The sequence below is a fragment of the Vulpes lagopus genome, chromosome 23, assembly GCF_018345385.1.
Source record: "Vulpes lagopus strain Blue_001 chromosome 23, ASM1834538v1, whole genome shotgun sequence".
NCBI classification, from domain to species: domain Eukaryota; kingdom Metazoa; phylum Chordata; class Mammalia; order Carnivora; family Canidae; genus Vulpes; species Vulpes lagopus.
This window is the reverse complement of record NC_054846.1, coordinates 18614035-18631501: the sequence shown is the minus strand read 5'-3', so window position 1 is coordinate 18631501 and position 17467 is coordinate 18614035. Positions and strand designations below refer to the sequence as shown.

At 36.2% G+C, this 17467-nt stretch overlaps 1 pseudogene; it reads right to left on the bottom strand.

The window, feature by feature from the left end:
- Positions 1 to 10928: 10928 nt before the first annotated feature.
- On the bottom strand, positions 10929 to 11608 carry LOC121480992 (annotated as a pseudogene).
- Positions 11609 to 17467: the final 5859 nt, after the last annotated feature.

The window sequence follows — 17467 nt, the reverse complement described above, 5'->3', positions numbered from 1 at the left end:
TGTCCTGGGTATGGATCAAGCATCTGAGTAGAAAAGTAATTATTTATATATAAGTTCTGCCTCAATGATCTTCCCACTGTTTAAAGTGAAATAGTGGGGTTTGATCTGAATGAAGACTACATCATGTCCCCAGTTTACGTTATATAGATTAGGCATGGCTACACTTGCACATTGTCTAATAAAAGTTTGCAAAACTCTGTGAAAGGTAAGCTATCTTATTAAAAACAACTAATCAAAGCCATTCTGAGTGATTCCGAATAGTTACCGATCAGATGCTACTATGGACAGTAGAGAGTCTGTAGGACTTTTAACATTCTAGTTTATCTTTATTAACTTTGAAAATATTATTTCTATTTCCAATGAAAATATGTACATATTGATTATATAATTGTAGTCACAAAATCTGATACATTGTATTACTTATATAATAGCAGCAATATTTAAAATGTATTGACCACTGTCTTTACTGCTAAAGAAGTTGAATTAAATAATATATAAAAATGAGTAGTACAAAAAAAAATAGCTAGTACTAACTTGTTTCTTCAGCAAATACAACTTGACAACATCATCTCTTTTTCAATACATTATCTCTACTCAACTTCTAACGTTGTTTACATGAGAATGCCTTGAGAATTTACTGAAACTACACAAATGTCAATAATTATAAACAAACTGAATTCTTATAAGGAAAATAATAACTTATTTGAAGGGCAATCCATGTCCATCAACCATATCATTATCTCCACATTATAAAAAATTGCTGGATTGAGAAAAAGTTATACAAAAGAAACTATAGATCAATTGCTATGAGAATTGACCAACAAATTAACACCATGAAATTCTCACTGTAAACTAGCTATGGAAAGCTGCACAATAAAAATGAATATACAGCAAAACACACCAACTAAAAGGCCTCAATGACACATGAACTTCAAAATGTATATTTTTACGAAATGAAAGCTAAGTTTAGGTAACAATTCACTGACCCTACAGACACACAAAAGTAGCAACACCCCGGGGTATTCAACCCATCATCTCAAGCAAACAGTTTGACAAGAATTATAAATCAAATCACCATATTCATAAGTGGCTGCAAAGCCATATTTCATGCTTTGGTACTATGTAGATGAAATCACATTTAGGCAAATTAAGAAATTTACTTCCTATTGTCTAATATTTCCGTGCTAGGAGATTGTCTACGAATGATGAGGAGAAAAATCTAGAAGATGTATTACATGTTACCTATTTTTTAACACTAAAAATTGTGCACATACCAAGCAGGTTCTCAGATAGTTAAATGGTCACACCAGCAAGCTTATCTGAAATTCCTACAATAAATGGCTACCTTAAAAGTTTTAAAAAATACTGAGAAGTACTGAAAATTTTTATTGGATTTTTTTTTTTACCTCTCCCCTTTGCAACAGAATGAGGGAATGAAGCATTTTTCTTGGACACTGAGTATAATTATAACTAATCATCTCCTTCTCCTTGGAGCAACATTCGTTGACGTTCCTTCATTTTAGGGTGGCTGGCTGACACAATTCAAATATAATTACTCTTCTTGCATGATAAACTCCAGCACCGTGAGCAAATACAGTATGTCTCATTGTCAAGTATGGCTAGACAGCAGCACTGTAATATAGACCTTTCAAGCCCTAGTGTAGCCCCCTGCCTTTGAAATCTGTGCAAGATGACAAAACTGACTTTCATTTCCCTTGGACTTTCTCAAGGTATCCTTATTAAGAAAAAAAAAAAGCCTAAAACCCATAAATTTAATCTACTGCCTGCCAATCACAATGGTTTCTGCTGTCAGACACTCATGATACATAACCACAAAATTTAAATGTTATTGTTTCATACAAGAAGAAATTGTTGCTCATGACTACCCCAAACAGTCATGTGACAATTCAGTGCGTTTCCTTTGTTTGCCTCTTCCACCACGGAACAATAGCAAGAGCAGGAAACTTGTAACCGATGGACCAAATGTGGAAGGAGCCACACAATAATAAACGCAAAAGTAGATCATTTTTCCCCGCTAGCTTGTGAGAGACAATTGCGCGATGAGAGAAGGTCTGTTTCCTAACATATATTTCATTTCAGATTAATAGTGATGCTTGCTTTTTTCATTCTCAAATGACTTCTAATTCTTAAGAAATCAAACCCATAATTGATGATCACTGAAATACAACTTTCACTAACTTTCAAACAGAAAATAGTAAAAAAAAATAAAATGGCTGGGGGAGAGAGAGTACAAAGAACATCACGTATCACAAAGTCATGAATGTTGAGTTTCTGGAAGAAACAAAGCCTTGAAATTTAAAATGTAAATTTTCAACACTGGCCTACCAGCCTCAAAGAGCTGTTTTCATTAACATAGTAAACTGTATGGCTTTCTCTCTTATGTTCTGATTAGTGGTTTTAAGAAAAACATATTTCTGTGGACAGCCACAAACACAAACTTGACATTTTGCCCCTTATTGAATTAAACTGAAAAACCAAATGTAATTTTTAACTACTATTTTCTAGACCAGTGTTTCAAATAGGACTTCCAACTCGATGTGTTTTTATCTGAGTATACATAAACTCCCTTTCTCTGAGTGTGTAGCACTGTACATGGAACTAGATCAAGTCACTGTCTATGTGTTTATCTTAGGCTACCATGGAGACAATTACAGGCAGTTGGCTCTTTATTACTTGACCTCCAAAAAATATATAAAGTAACCATCGACTTTCCATTAGTAGTGGATAGACTTAGCAGATGAAGAATCAGATTCTGATGATGGGCTCTTTTGTTTCTTGGGTGGGAAACAACTTGGCTCAGCACATCCTCTGGCCTCATTCCTCCATGACGGGAAACAGTAGAATCTAAATAAAGTTAGATCAAATTGAAAACAACTTTTGTTTGCTCTACACACATGAGCAAACCTTCAGCAATTTTTGCTTCCAAAATAGGCAGAATTCTACTACACAGTTCAGTTGGAGAAAGCATCCACTCTAGCCACTCAGAAATGATCAAATCTATGTGGCTAGCAGCAACTGGAGGAGACCTATATATGAAATAAAATGGAACCTTTGATCCCTGTTTTTGCAGCAGCTGACTGGCTTGTTATAAGAAAATACCAACTGTATTAAGTGTGTGCTTAGCCAAAACAGAGAAAGTGCACTACAGGGACTTGAACTTAAAGTGTTTACCAATAACCTGGAAAACTCAAATTTAACTCTGTTGCAGATCAGGACCTCTACAGTACACAAAGAGAGACCACACTCATCTTCTTATAAAATAAGATCATTCTATTAGGGAAAGTCTGATGGTCTGCAAGGGATTTTTTTTTGTTTTCAATAGGACATTATTCTAGCAATCAACAATGCATTCCCACTAAAATATCTTGATGTCTTTCTCCTTTGTCATAGACAAAGCTGGCGCTGAAACCTTTTCAACAGCAGCCCCATTTTCCATTTAACCTTTTCTTTTCCCTAGGAAACAAGACCCTTTTCTTTTCCCTAGGAAACAAGACTCTACTCCTCTGAAAGCCATCCAGCCCACTGTTCTGATTTGGAACATTCACCTAATCCATATTTGTCCCTTGGATGCCTTTATAACTAGACTAGACTTCTTTGGATATGCTGCCCAATGGCAAAAGTCATCTGAAAATCAAAACCAAATAAGTATACAAACCCATCATGGGGATTACAAAATACACTTGCCTTAGTATTCTTCTTTCAAGTTTAGTGAAAGTAATGGTCAAGAGACATGAATTTGTGATCTAGCTCCTTGATCTTTTCTTCATTATCACAATGCCCTCAGCCATATGTCTGCTACCCACATAGCTTCATCCTAACCCCTAACAAGCCCAACTTCACTCGACTGACCTACTACCCACAAAAAGCCAAAAAACTCAGCAGTTTGAACTAAAGCAAAATGGTTATATAAGTGCAGCCCAAGCCCAAAAATAAAATAAAAACAAACTGAACAAGAACAGGTGACTGAGAGATTTGCATTTGGTTTGCCATGTTGCTTCTACTCAAAGGCTGAAAATTCTTCGCCTTACATATTTAAATATGCATCAGCTCAGAAGAAGTTACACAATGTTTCCATCAGCAGAAGATGTGGCACTTAGAGAAAGCATCAGGAAAATAAAAACTACAGACAAAATAGGGTATATTTGCATATTTCACTTGAAATTAGGCTATGTTGCAGCATATTGGAAACTCATATGCATTGGATGTCAGCTGAGTTACTTTTCTTTCCCCCCAAGGTGACATTGGTGCTTGTCTTACCAAATATGATGCAACTGACAAGTGTTTTCATGTAAGGAAGATATATGCCTCCCATCACCTTGTCAAGCTGAGTGAAGGCAAACTCCAGCACATCCTTTCACAAGTGATTAGGTGGTCGGAGTCATTAAAAGTCATAAAGTTAGACTGCGGGAGTGTGCCATGCATATATATGAACTCATCCAAAGCTGTCCTCCTTGAAGCAGGTGATAGCTCTCAACTTTGCCTCTGACCGAGTCATAAATTCTTGGCTGAGCTTTCCTTCTCTTAGCATATCTTTGAAATTATACTGAACAGTTAGTGCTGCTTTGGCCAGTCTCATTGTCTCCTGCTCTCCCAGCCAAGCTTCTAACAACTGGAGGTCCAAACGTCTGATTTTGGTCCACGAACACAAAACAAACAACCAGAATGTCATCACTTTTTCTTCCACGGCACTTTTAACATTTTCCAAGTGCCTTACAAGCTCCTGTCAATCAGCCTACTTTAAAATGGTCTAAAAAAGGCAACAAGAATGAGAGTGGTATTATTTACACCCTTCCACAAAAGAAGGAAATTAAGGCACAGAGAGCTAAAGTGACACGACCAAGAGTCTGCACCAGGATGTCTAACCAGGAGCTCAGAACAAAGTCTAACTTCTTATGTTATAAGCTTTTACAGTCTTTCCACTTTCAGTCTCATCATTTCCTAGGAAATAAATCTGATTTGCTATAAAATAGAAATACACATACTGTACCTAGAGATGGTAAGAATTTAAAACTCTGTAATTGTGCCACTGAGATGTATCATGAATTCCACTTTTTTAAAAAATTTGTCTTAAAGAATCAGTTAAGTGTATGAGCAAAAATTTATGTGCAAGATGTTCAATACATCATTATTTATAATAATTAATACCTGCAAACAATCCAGATTTGCAAAAACAGGAAATTCTTGAGGTTCTATGATTAAGCAGTATAAATCCAAAACATATTTTTGAAGAAATTTTAATGCTAAGGGAAATAAATAATCATGATATAATGTCTGTGAGAAAAGCAAACTATAATACTTAAGGATCTCAACTATGCTAAACATAAAAATATACAGGAGAAAAGGGACTGGAATAAAAACAATGCTAACATACTTATCTCTATGTTTAGGGATTACAGGCAAATTTAATTTTCTTTTTTAGAACCTATATAGATTTTCCAAATTTTCTACAATGACTATCACTTACTTTCATAATTAGAAAAAGAAAACACTTAAGTTCCTGGGTGGATGCATAAGAAGTTACCCACTTTCTCTAGGCCTCCTGAAAACCATCTCAACACAGACTACTCAATATTAAGCAATCTAAATGTTTTCTAAAACTCATCACAGCAATGTACTAAATCAGAAGGTAGTCAATGCTTGCCCTTGAGTGCATGAGGTTTGTCTCATTACAGATCTGATGTAGTGGCCAATGTACTTTTAAGATTTGGTACCTGAATGGATCTTGATGGGCCAGAGGATGGGAGGGGTCCCTGAGCCCTTCCCTTCCCCTCTGAGGAAGCCACAGAGCAGTGGAAGTTCTTGTATTGCCTACAATAATTTCATTTCCCTATCAATGTCCCAAAATGTGTTCATCCCGCATAGATTGGATGCAATCATGACTGAATAGTGTGATGAGGAAGGAAAAGTTGTAAGAGTCACTTCAAACTCTCCAACTTTAGAAAAACAATTTTGAGCTTTGAGCACTGTAGCAATTAAGAACAACTTCTCTTGGGCTAATCAAAGAGACACAAATCAACTCATTTCAGCCTACATAAAGGTCATTACAAGAAAAGTTTTTAACAACCAGACATTTTAAAAGGTAAAAAAGCAAACACTGGGATGCATGTGCCCTGTGTAATTTCTTATATTTCATTTTTCATTGTTCTGGGCCAACAACAAAACATAAAAAGGCCCATGCTATTAGCTATGTTAATATGATAAAAACAGAAAATTATATATGCCAACCAAGTAGAACATACATTTATAAAAACCCGATTCTTTTCACCAAACATATGGAAGTAATTTTCAAGCCTGACGTCATCATTATATGGAGCAATTAACTGTTGAAGTGCATTTCTTGATCAAGAGTCTATAGCTGAAATCTTTTAAATGTTCAAGCATATCAAACATGTGGCTTTTAAAAGAAACTCGAAAGAGACTAGGTTAGAGAAAAAAGGAAGCTAAGGTAAAAATAGTTATAAGCCCTTTGTGTCCTGTCAGCAGCCCTTCTCCCCAGGCTTTCCTAGAAGAAGCAGCCCTCTGGTAGTTACACTTACCCAGCAGGAAGCCATTTTGATATTCTGCCCACACTTACTTTGCTCCAACATTTCCTTTTAGAAGAGACAAAGAGCCAGAAGCCAGTCAGAAGCTTTGCTGCTGGTTCTCATAAAATCTCAACACTTAACCTCTACAGAAATAATTTATTTTAAAAAATTGCTATTAACAAAAAGACTTTCCCTTACTTCTTATTATAAAGGCTACATTCAAATCCAGCCCAGAGGATGGTTCTGGGAACCTGCTTTCTCTTGTCCCTCTTCATTCACTTTGAATCACAGAGTTAATAAATAGTGAAATAAATAGAAGCTGAGCTTCAGGAATGAAAGAAGAAAAAAATAATAAAATTCTTAGATACTCAAGAAGATGAACAATCAATCTCTAAAAAATTCAAGTTAGTAATGTAGTTAGTGATTCTGGTTAAGAACAATTAGAACAAAGACATTTTCTTTTTAAATTTTTTAGACTATTTTCCTCACTTAAAAACCAACAAATACTCAGGGCAGAAAAAGCTGTTAAGTAAATAAACATAAAAAAGGAAATAAAATTTTCCCACATACTACCAAGAAATAACTATTGTAACGAGTTGGTTATTCTTTTGAGTGTTTATATATAAATAGGACTTTATATGCATAAATGTATTTCATCATATATACATGTCACAGTTTATTTAATCTTTCTCAATTGTTGGACACATAGAAGGTATATAATGTTTCACTATTATTAACTCTGACATGAACAACCCTGGAATATAAATCTTTCTGCATATTTGTGATTTTTTTTCTCTTTAGAGTGAATTCAAAACAGTGAAATTACTGAGTTCAAAGTGTATGAGTTTTTGAAGGCTTTTAAAATACACCACTGAATGACCTTCCCTAAATTTTGTACCAATTTACACTCCCAAGAGAAATGTTTGTGAAAATGTCTTTCCAAATAGTCCTGCTAGCCTTCTCTTTGTTTTAAAACAATAGGTTAGCTGTAAGAAAAGGTTCAATAAAAGCTGAAAAAGCATTCTGTCTAGAAATTAGATGCCTTCTCATGCACTCAGAGAGAATGCAGATGTTTATAGTAAGGACAATATTCACCTCAAATGACTGTACCTCAAATAACTACATATAAGGTAGTCAAAAATATCACTGGCCACACACATCCTTGTGCTGATGAAGCACAAGGAAATGCAATTTGGATTTATTGCATCACTAGCCTCCCAATTTTTAAAACCCTATTATTTGCACTATTTCAAATAACTTGAAAGATCTAACAAGGTAGAGGTATTAACAAATTCTGTGTTTATTGCATCATACACCTAAAATATACTTAACTGGCCTTGTAAAAGCAGGATTTAAAGGGGTAAAAGGACAGTTTCACCAGTCAGGGTGAGATCAGACACGTCCCGCAGAGGAGGTTTCTGTATGTCAAACAGCATCAAAGAATTGGTGGGCACCAAATGGTAGGATTTAATGTCCCAGGAGAGGAAATTTGGAGAGAATAACAAAACAGAAAGCCATGAAAAGAAGGGAAGTCAAGGTCACCTCTCCATCTTCCAACTTTGCCACGACAAGAAAAATAGGTGAGCTTTCCCTGGGCGAGATTCCCAATCCACAAAACCCCCCACATTATGTTCTTGTTGCCAGGACTTGTCAGGAAGGTGTAAGGGTGGAAGTGAGCTATGGTTATGGAGGGAGAGTGGCCACTGCTGCTGTGGTCCCTGCCAGTCCCCCCATAATGTTCAACATTCACCTACAGATCCACAGCATTTATATTCTTTCTCTCACTGCCTAGGTGGTCAGTGCTGCCCCTAGGCAACATCTCAGTCATTCTCTGTTACAAAGCTGAAGGAATGCATCACAGATGTGTAACTAATTGCAATGAACAAGGACACTTCAGTACCTCTGAAGGTCAGTTAGCATTGGAAGGATTTCTAATACATGATTTTATTACCGAAAGCATAAATATGAATTGCCCTTACATAATCAAAGCCATTCAAATGATAAAACACTGGGACTGGTTTGGGGGCCCCTCATAATCAACAGAAATGCTCCAAACTGAGATGCCCTGTTTACTGACTCACATAATGTAAAAACTACACAAGAACATTTCTAAAACTTCTGGAGGTTGATTAAAACCTTTTAGTTGGATGTTTCTGAGAGACTACAAAGAATTACTACACATGTCTTAAATTTCTAAAGACCATCGTGGTCTAAAACAGAAAACAATAGAATAGCGTGATCCTGGGACTTAGGCAATGAGTAATGAGAAGCAAGCTCCCCCTTGCACTACTTCTGTCTGTCTGAATGGCTCCCATTTTCCCTCTTTCCTCTCAGTCTGCCTGATCCAGTACCCAAGGCTAATATTTCCAGATGGAAGTCCATCCATGTTCTACAGAAACTAAGCCACCAGCAAACCCATACTTAGTGAAGAAGACACTAGCCAAATTCAACCCAACAACCCAAATCTTATATGGGATTCAATTTGGGCTTAAAATTGAAGCAAATATTTGAGGCAGTCTGTGGATATAGGACTGGACTTAGTTGTAGTCTTTCCAAAGAGGGCAATTTCTCAACACAAAATTCAGCTGCACGTCAAGTATATTCTTGGAGCAAATAATCATTCAAATGTATTTATAGGGAACAGTCACTTTCGTGCAGCAAGAGATTTTTTTTCAGTTTACAAATCCTACCACCCACCTAATGAATTATCTATAAGACAGGATGCTCACTACAACCCTTTTAAAGTAGCTCCTGCATCATAATATTGCACAAAAAAATAATAACACAGTTTTTTAAAAAGAATATTGCACAAAAGTAAATTTCCTTCTGGCCTTTCTTTGGTTATACACTAAGGGAGTGATCTTAGCAAAATAGAATCTGTTCTAAACAACAGTGACTCTTGACTGAAACCAGATATTTAAACTTCAAAGAATAAATAATAACTTACACCACAGTGGTTGTCACTCCTTGGTTCTATCTTTCAAATGTTTCTGCTGCCCTGAGAACCTCATTTCATTTTAAGAGTGTGTTGTATTGACTCTGATATTTGTAGTTAGTCATTGTCACTTTAGAATATTTTTCTCCATCTTCTGGTCGAGGTTCATTTAGAGAAACCCTGCTATTTCCATTAAAAGCCACTTTTCACCATCTTAAGGGGAAATATATTCGTTTTCCTGCAACTTTCATTCTAAAGATTCCAAATTTTGTAGTGAAAGATGTCTTCAGAGAAATCAAGTGGTTTGTATTTTTAAAAACAACTTATACTTATTTTACACTCATAAGATGTTATAAACTTACTACTTTATGAATTAAAACTAGAAAAAAAAAACTATTTATTAGGGTTCGTATTGCCAACGAAGTCCCCTTCAACTAAATGTATATTTAAGCTATTCTCACATAGAGCAAGTCGAGTTGCAGCAAATAAATAATAGACTCTATTTTCATCAGCAAAAATTGATTTTCACTGAGGTTATTTAACAGTGCCTGAAAATAAAAGTGTGCTATTTAAAGAGAGCTAGTGAAATTTCAGGAATGTCATATATTGGTAAACAATGCAGAACGACATGTGTAAAGAGGCAATTAATTTGTTGAGCTAATGAGAAACAGGTTCTCCTGCAGTTATTTTTGTCTACAAGCCAATGCTGGGGTGATCTTGCCTGAATTCAGAAAAGCACTAGCAGTTCTGTCCCAATGGTACAGTTGTGAGTGAGGTCCCATTTCTTAATCCCTGCATCCTGCTTACCTTTCCACATCTGGCCAAGAGGCAGATATTCTGACAATAAACTTGCACTGTGCAGGGGCTGTGACAAAGGGAAGAGGGAGGGCTGACCTGGAACAATGGCACAACAGGGCACCGGCTTCTCTGCTCACCCTCCCTTTCCACACTGGCCTGAAGTGACCTCAGGAAGAAGCTGTTAGGGCAAGAAAGTCCCCTCCACTTCAGTGAATTTTTTTTCAGATTTGCATTTTATGTAAACATTCAGGTTTTATTCTCATGTATTCTTATGTTGGCAGGAGCTGATGCCAAGAACTTACAGGCAAACAGTAACTTTTGTTGTCTACCTCTTAGCTAAACAAAAATACCCACAATGTAGTATTATCATTAGGCAAAATTTGCTTTCTTACATTTCACACAAGAATGCAATATTATCCTTTCTTGAACAAAATACCTGGATTAATACGAAACTGTCTTTGCCAGAAGTGTTTAAGAAGTATATTTTATTTAAATAAATCCTCCAGGAGGAAATGGGAGAAATCATTGCCTTCACTTAAAAGACAACTGTGTAAGTTGTTACTTGTCAAATTTCTCTGCAGCTCACCAACATTTCCTTATTGGAAACGTCAATATTTCCCCCTTACTCTTCCCAAAATGACCTTAAACTCTCAAAGTTCTGTCTCCTGGGCTTGCTTCTCTCTTGATTCCACCCAAACTGTACTAATGGTTTGCTTCATATGATCATCTCCATCTTCATAAATTGTCTTTAGAACATTCATCAATCCCTCACTAGCATCCGTTTCAGTGTAATGGGAGGGCTTTTCCTTCTCTTTGCATCTTTCTCAGACTGAATCAGGTATCCCACCACATGTTTTCTGCCTTTTTTCTACATAAGAATTGCATCAGTTTTGACTTTTTTTGAACTGCTTTCCACAGAGATGGGTGTCAAGAGGTTGATCACAGTCATGGAGTAACTGTTCCCATTTAGATTCTTTACCAAAGGATCAAATGACCTCTTTGTGAAATGCACCTGCATGTTCTCAGTGGGGACTTGACGAACTCCAAATAAAGTAACTAGATTTTCACAAACTTATCTGACTGATCTCATCAGTAATTACTGATTTTCATTGTAATTGTAATTGTAATGGGAGCCACCACAGCAGCTGACTTTTCATTGTCAAAGAGTTCTGCTTTTCTTTCTGATTTCTGCCACATCTGGTCCTTGATTTCTGTCTCAATCTTGGATTTTTCCGCTGTAAAGGCATCACGTACTCTTTCTACTGGCCTTTTCTAGTAGCACCTTCACACCTTCTAGATCTTCCCATAGCTCTTCAAAAGTTGAAGCCATGGTCAGGCTGCGTCAGGCAAGGCCCAAGCTGCAGCCATGCAGAGGAGAACAAGAAACACCACACCATGTGCCCTCACTGGGAGGCAGACCCCACTGCCAGGAGTCACCATCCACTTCATTGAATTTTGATAAAGTGAATCCAGAGCAGCACTCAAAGTTTTGACTTAGGCTTGAGTTAAGAAACCCAGTATCCAACTCCCAGCTTCACCACTTATTCCCAAGCTGTCGTACTGACCATAACTTTTATTTTTTACATTCTGAGGCTTTGACATCTGGGGCCTTGCTGACCAGAGACTGTTCCTCCCAAGGTTGGCCAATTCCTAGAGACAATAGACAATAGCATGCTTTTCAAATGCTATCCAACCACCCAGAGTCTGTACCCTTAAGCACTTCCTTTACTGGGGTCTCATACTCCAGGCCACTATCTGCCTACCCTAAACACCCAGGGCCAGGTACCAAGACAACTTGGAAAGCACACAAACCAAAAACCCACTAGAATCACTCAAACTAGCCAATCCTAAACCTGCTTCCCTGCCTCCCCTGTTTTTCCATGGAAATCACAATAAAAGCTCTTGCCTATAGTTTCTTCCTCTCCCTCTGTTTTTTGACTGAATCCAGAGCTTCCTCATATGCACCCACCACCTCATCCCCACCCAGCCCTGGTGGGGTGTGGTATGCCTCTTCTCTTGGGATCTGCAAGTGTAACAAACTAGCTTTTCAACGGCAATCATATTCTGATTTACTGGTCTTACCATACTTTAATAATAATAAAACAGCTGTGTGGCCTTGGAAAAGAGACAGAAACTTGGAAAGAGGCAGAACTTACCCTGCCTCCATTTGTTCATCAGTAAAAGGAGGATAATATTTCCTTTTCACAGTGCTCTTGTAAAGATCAACTGAAATAATACACGATGTACTTAGTAAGTGCTCAATAAATACTGATGCTCCAAATGAATAGATTTTAAAAAGTAGGATTTAGAGATAACTCATTAAAGTTTACATAGCTAGGAAGATGGAAAATCTAAATGTCACCCAGATTTCTCTGACTTCAAATCTCCTTTTTTTCACATCACAGATCCTCCTACTGCACTCTGAACAGCTATCACAGTAGTAAACACATACTTGGATGATAGTAAGTTCTGTACAGGTACTCGTGTGCTCAATAAACTGAAGGAAGGAAAAGGAGAGGGAACAAGGGAGGGAAGGAGGGCAGGATGGAGGGAGGAAGAGGGAAGGAAGGAAAGAAACAAAGGTGGAAGGGAGGGAGGGAGAATCCTTTCTATCTCAGGAATACAAATAAGACTGATTTCTCTCCTGCTACCTTTCCTTCTTTCTGGGCCCTCAGTCTACCTTCAAATAAAGGTAAAACAGCTTTAGCTCCAATTATAAAAATTCCCAACATGGACACACCCCCAGTTACATAAATTTCCCTTTATCAGTCTCACTTTTTCATGGACCCAAAACTTCTAATAATTTCTGCCAAGTCTCTTCCTCTTATAATGTCAATCTTCAAGATGTTATTAAAACACCACTCTGCAACCATTCAAGGTCAGTTCTGAGCTCCCCATTCCTGCAAAAGCTTGTATATACTCTGATGACAACTTCTTTCCTTCTCCTCCTCTGCTCCTCTATAATGCACCTGGGCTTCCCAACTTCACGTGGCCCAGAGACACCAAGTCAACATTTTACAGCCTCACATAGAACAAACTTCAGCAATATAAAGCTCTATTTGATCACTCTTGACTCAAACTGGTAAGCAGTATTCTCAAAACTACCTATAACTTAAAGAGGGGTTTTTGTTTGTTTGTTTTGTTTTGTTTTGTTCTGTGTTTTTTTTTTTTTTTTAACTTTTGGGCAGAAGTTGCAAGCTTAAGAGCATCTAGGAGGAGTAGAAAGGTCCTGAAAATGAGTGAAACTCACCACGTAAGGGCAGGAAGAGAGAGAGCACATGGCCTCCAGGCAGTTAGGCAGCCCCAACTGGTGACCTCATGCTGAGAGAGCCCATCTGGTCAGAGATCACACATTTTCAAGAGCTAAAAATCTGTATTTTTAAGTGAAGAAACTCCCTACATTTAAAGTTTGCCAACTAATTCCATTTTTTTAAACACTGCATATGCCAATGAAAATAATTTTGTGCAAGTTTAAGTCTAAAGATATTTACATTAAGACTTTTTCCCTAAGGTATTTTACAAGTATTCAAATACATAGAAAAAGAGCACAACATTTATCCTGAGGAAGACCTACATGAAAGAAAGTTCTTTTTAATGGGATGGAATGGAATGTTTAAAGCCATAAAATTTTACAATCTAAGTGAAATGAATTATATTAGGTGCAGAAAAAAAAGAGACTATAAATGTTGGTTTTTTACCTTCTTAAACATCTCTCATCAATTCCTTTGATGTTCCCACTGCCACCAGCCTTGTCCATGCTACCAGTATATCTTCCCTGGAATAGTTCCCTAACCCTCCAAGTGGGAGGCACCATACACAGCATAATCTGCTTTGTTTTACTTTGTAATGGATAATTTCAACCACATCCATTCTAGCATAATATAATTTAAGTAAGTGCGTGTGCCTTACTACATTTTCACCCTTTATACTGACATTAATTCATCTTCGAACTCTTAAGTTGAAGGATTTAATTATGACAAAAAGAGAAACTTAAAAATCTAATTTTTTTCTCTTAAAATGCATGCATGCCTATATAAAATAATACAAAACACAGAATATCAACTGCATAAAATTAAACAAAAAAGCCAAAATTCATTTTCAACAACTAAAATCAATTCAGATTTAGACTTCATAGTCAAAGAGAACTTCACAATTTCCCATGATTTACAGTGAAAGTCAAACTTTGGGAGGGGCCTGGCTCATTGCTAACATATTGCTAAATTTAAATTTTGCAATATTTTATTTTCAGGTATGAAATGTTTACTAAATTTTAATTCATTGCTATTGCTCTGTTAGTCTTCTTAAAACAATGAGAGCAAAAAGCAGCACAATTTTAATATAATTTTCACTTCTGTTTATGTTTTTAGCCTGTATCAGCCTTTGAGAAAACAAATTTTATTTTCTTCAGTCTTTGTCTTTTAAAACTAAACAGTTCTAATTTTATACTATATGCATATCTCTATCACCATTATGATTTCCTAACATACAGAAAGCAGAACTCATGAAATAATACAACATTCCCTCACTTTATTTCTGAAAACTGAATAAAAATGTTCAATTTTTTTCTCAGTAGTCTTCTACATCTTATTGGTCATTACAGACATAGCACAATTTCCCAATAACTGTTTTTCTGACTCCATAACTTAAAGAATCAGCTGGGAAAAAATCTGATCTTAGGGAAGTAACATATTATACATCGGTTTTCAAATGAACACCAATTGAAGCATGTTATATAATCTACATGATAGGATCTTTGGAAGGATGATGTCAGCAAAAATAGAATTAGGGACCCATAAAATTCTCTCCCCCATAAAGAAAATAGCAAAAATTGTCAGAATAAACTTTTTCAGAACTCTTGAAATTAATGAAAGGTTTAGAGCAATCTAGGGAGCATTTATTCAAAAAAAAACACTGAACTGTGGCTATAAAAAAAGCATGCTTTGCAGCATTTACTCGGGTCTATTCTGATCCTCCACTCTATATCTGTGAGACAGCTTTAAAAACCAAAGCCTGCAATCATGGTGAAAACCAACAACCTACAATAACACTATAAACCAATAGCCTGATAGCCACCAGAGGGGGAAAATGAGAGTGCAACTCCTTTAAAGCCTTATTAACAGAGCACTGTCAGTATTTGCCCTGTCTTATGGTTCCATGGAAAACTCCACACTCAAGGTTGTGTTTTTTAACCATCCCATTCAGGGCAAAAAAGTATTTCCCCAGGAGCATTTGTCAAAAACAGTTAGAGGCAAATGGCTGTATGAGGGAGTGGTAACAGTTTGAATAAAATGAAAGCCTGGGGAACAAGATGCCCACAGGGCATTGAAAATATCCCAACATGTCTCTGGGAATCTAGAAGCCCCCATGATGCATAGGGCTATGTATATGTCTAGGGCTGTACACATGCTCAGGAATAATCTGAGAAGTCCCTAAATTCTCACTGCAGTCTGACTTTGAGACTCTGCAAAACCAAGAAGGCAATGTTATTAACTGCATAACTGAGTGTTGAAGGTTTGCCCCAACATATAAAAAGTATCCTTTAGCAAGGAAGAGAAACACTGAATCTAGATGTTTAAGAAAATTTATGTCCAATCATTAGCTGACTACTAAGATAACCAAATACAGACATTAGTGACCTTATATACAAAAAATACAGACTTCATAGAATTAGTTCAGAAAAGACACTAAGAAAAAAAAAACAACCATGAGGAAGGAGAAGAATTTGATTTCTAGAGTTGCCACATTATATTATTTGAAGTGTCCAGTTTTCAGGTGTCTAGCTGGCTCAGTCAGTAGAGTATGTGACTCTTGATTTCAGGAATGTGAGTTTAAGCCCCACATTCTGTGTAGAGATAACATAAAATTAAAATATTTTTTAAAATATCTAATTTTCAAAAAATAATGCTAGATATAAAAAGAAACAAGAAAACAAGACCTATCCACAAAAAAAGAAGCAATCAATAAAAACTGCCCGAGGACTTACTGGACAAAGACTTTGAAGAAGTTATTCTAATTTTTTTCTAACAAGTAAAGAAAGCTATGCCTAAAGAAAAAACTGTAAAAATGATAAGTCATCAAACAAGTAAAAAGATAGAAATTACTGTAAACATACACATACAAAAAATTCTGTAGTTACGAATACAATAACTGAAATGAAATGTTTACTAATGGGACTCAGCTGCAAATCTGACCAAAGAGGAAGAAAGAATCAACAAACTTGAAGACAGTTGAATGAAAATACTCAGCATAAGGAAAGGGAAGAAAATGAATGAGGAAAAATGAACAGTGCCTCAAAGACCTAGTACAAAATATCAAGTGTACCAACATATATATATATTAGGGGCCCCAAAGGAAAGAAGAAAAGGAATGGGAAAAGATTATTTGAAAAAATAATGGTGAAAAATCTCCTAAATATGATTGAAAAAATTAATCTGGACTTAAAAGAAGCTCAGTGAAATCCAAGCAAGATAAACTCAGACAGCCATATTCACACATATTACAATCAAATGGCTGAAAGACAAAAATTAAGAAAAAAAATCTAGAAAATAGCAAGAGCAAAGTGACTCATCACATTCAAGCAATCCCAGAACGATAAAAAGCCAGTGTCTCATCAGAGACCATAAAGACCAGAAGGAAATGACAATACATATTAAAAGTGCTTAAAGAAACAATGTCAACCAAGAATTCTATACTCAGCAAAACTATCCTTCAAAACTCCAGAAGATATTATAACATTTCCAGGTGAACAAAAGTTAAGAGAATTCATTACTTGCAAACCTGTCCTACAGGAAATACAAATGAGAGTCTTTCAGGCTGAAATTAAAAGCCATTAGGAAGCAACTCAAATCCATGAAATGAAGAAAGAACACTTTCTCAAATGAAGAAAGAGCACTAGAAAAGGTAATTACATAGATAAATATAAAAGTATAATTTTTTTTACTTTTTTCTAATATATTATTTAAAAGATAACTGCATAAAGCCACAATTATAAATCTGTGTTAAGGAGCACACAGTGTATAAAGATGTAATCTGGATAACAACAGTACAAAGGAAGGGAAGGGATGGGATTCATATAGGAACAAAGTTGTGACATGCTATTTTAATAAGTTGGTAGTGTTCCAAACTAGATTATTAAAAGTGAATATGTTAATTTGAATACTCATGGCAGTACCTAAGAAACTAAAAAAAT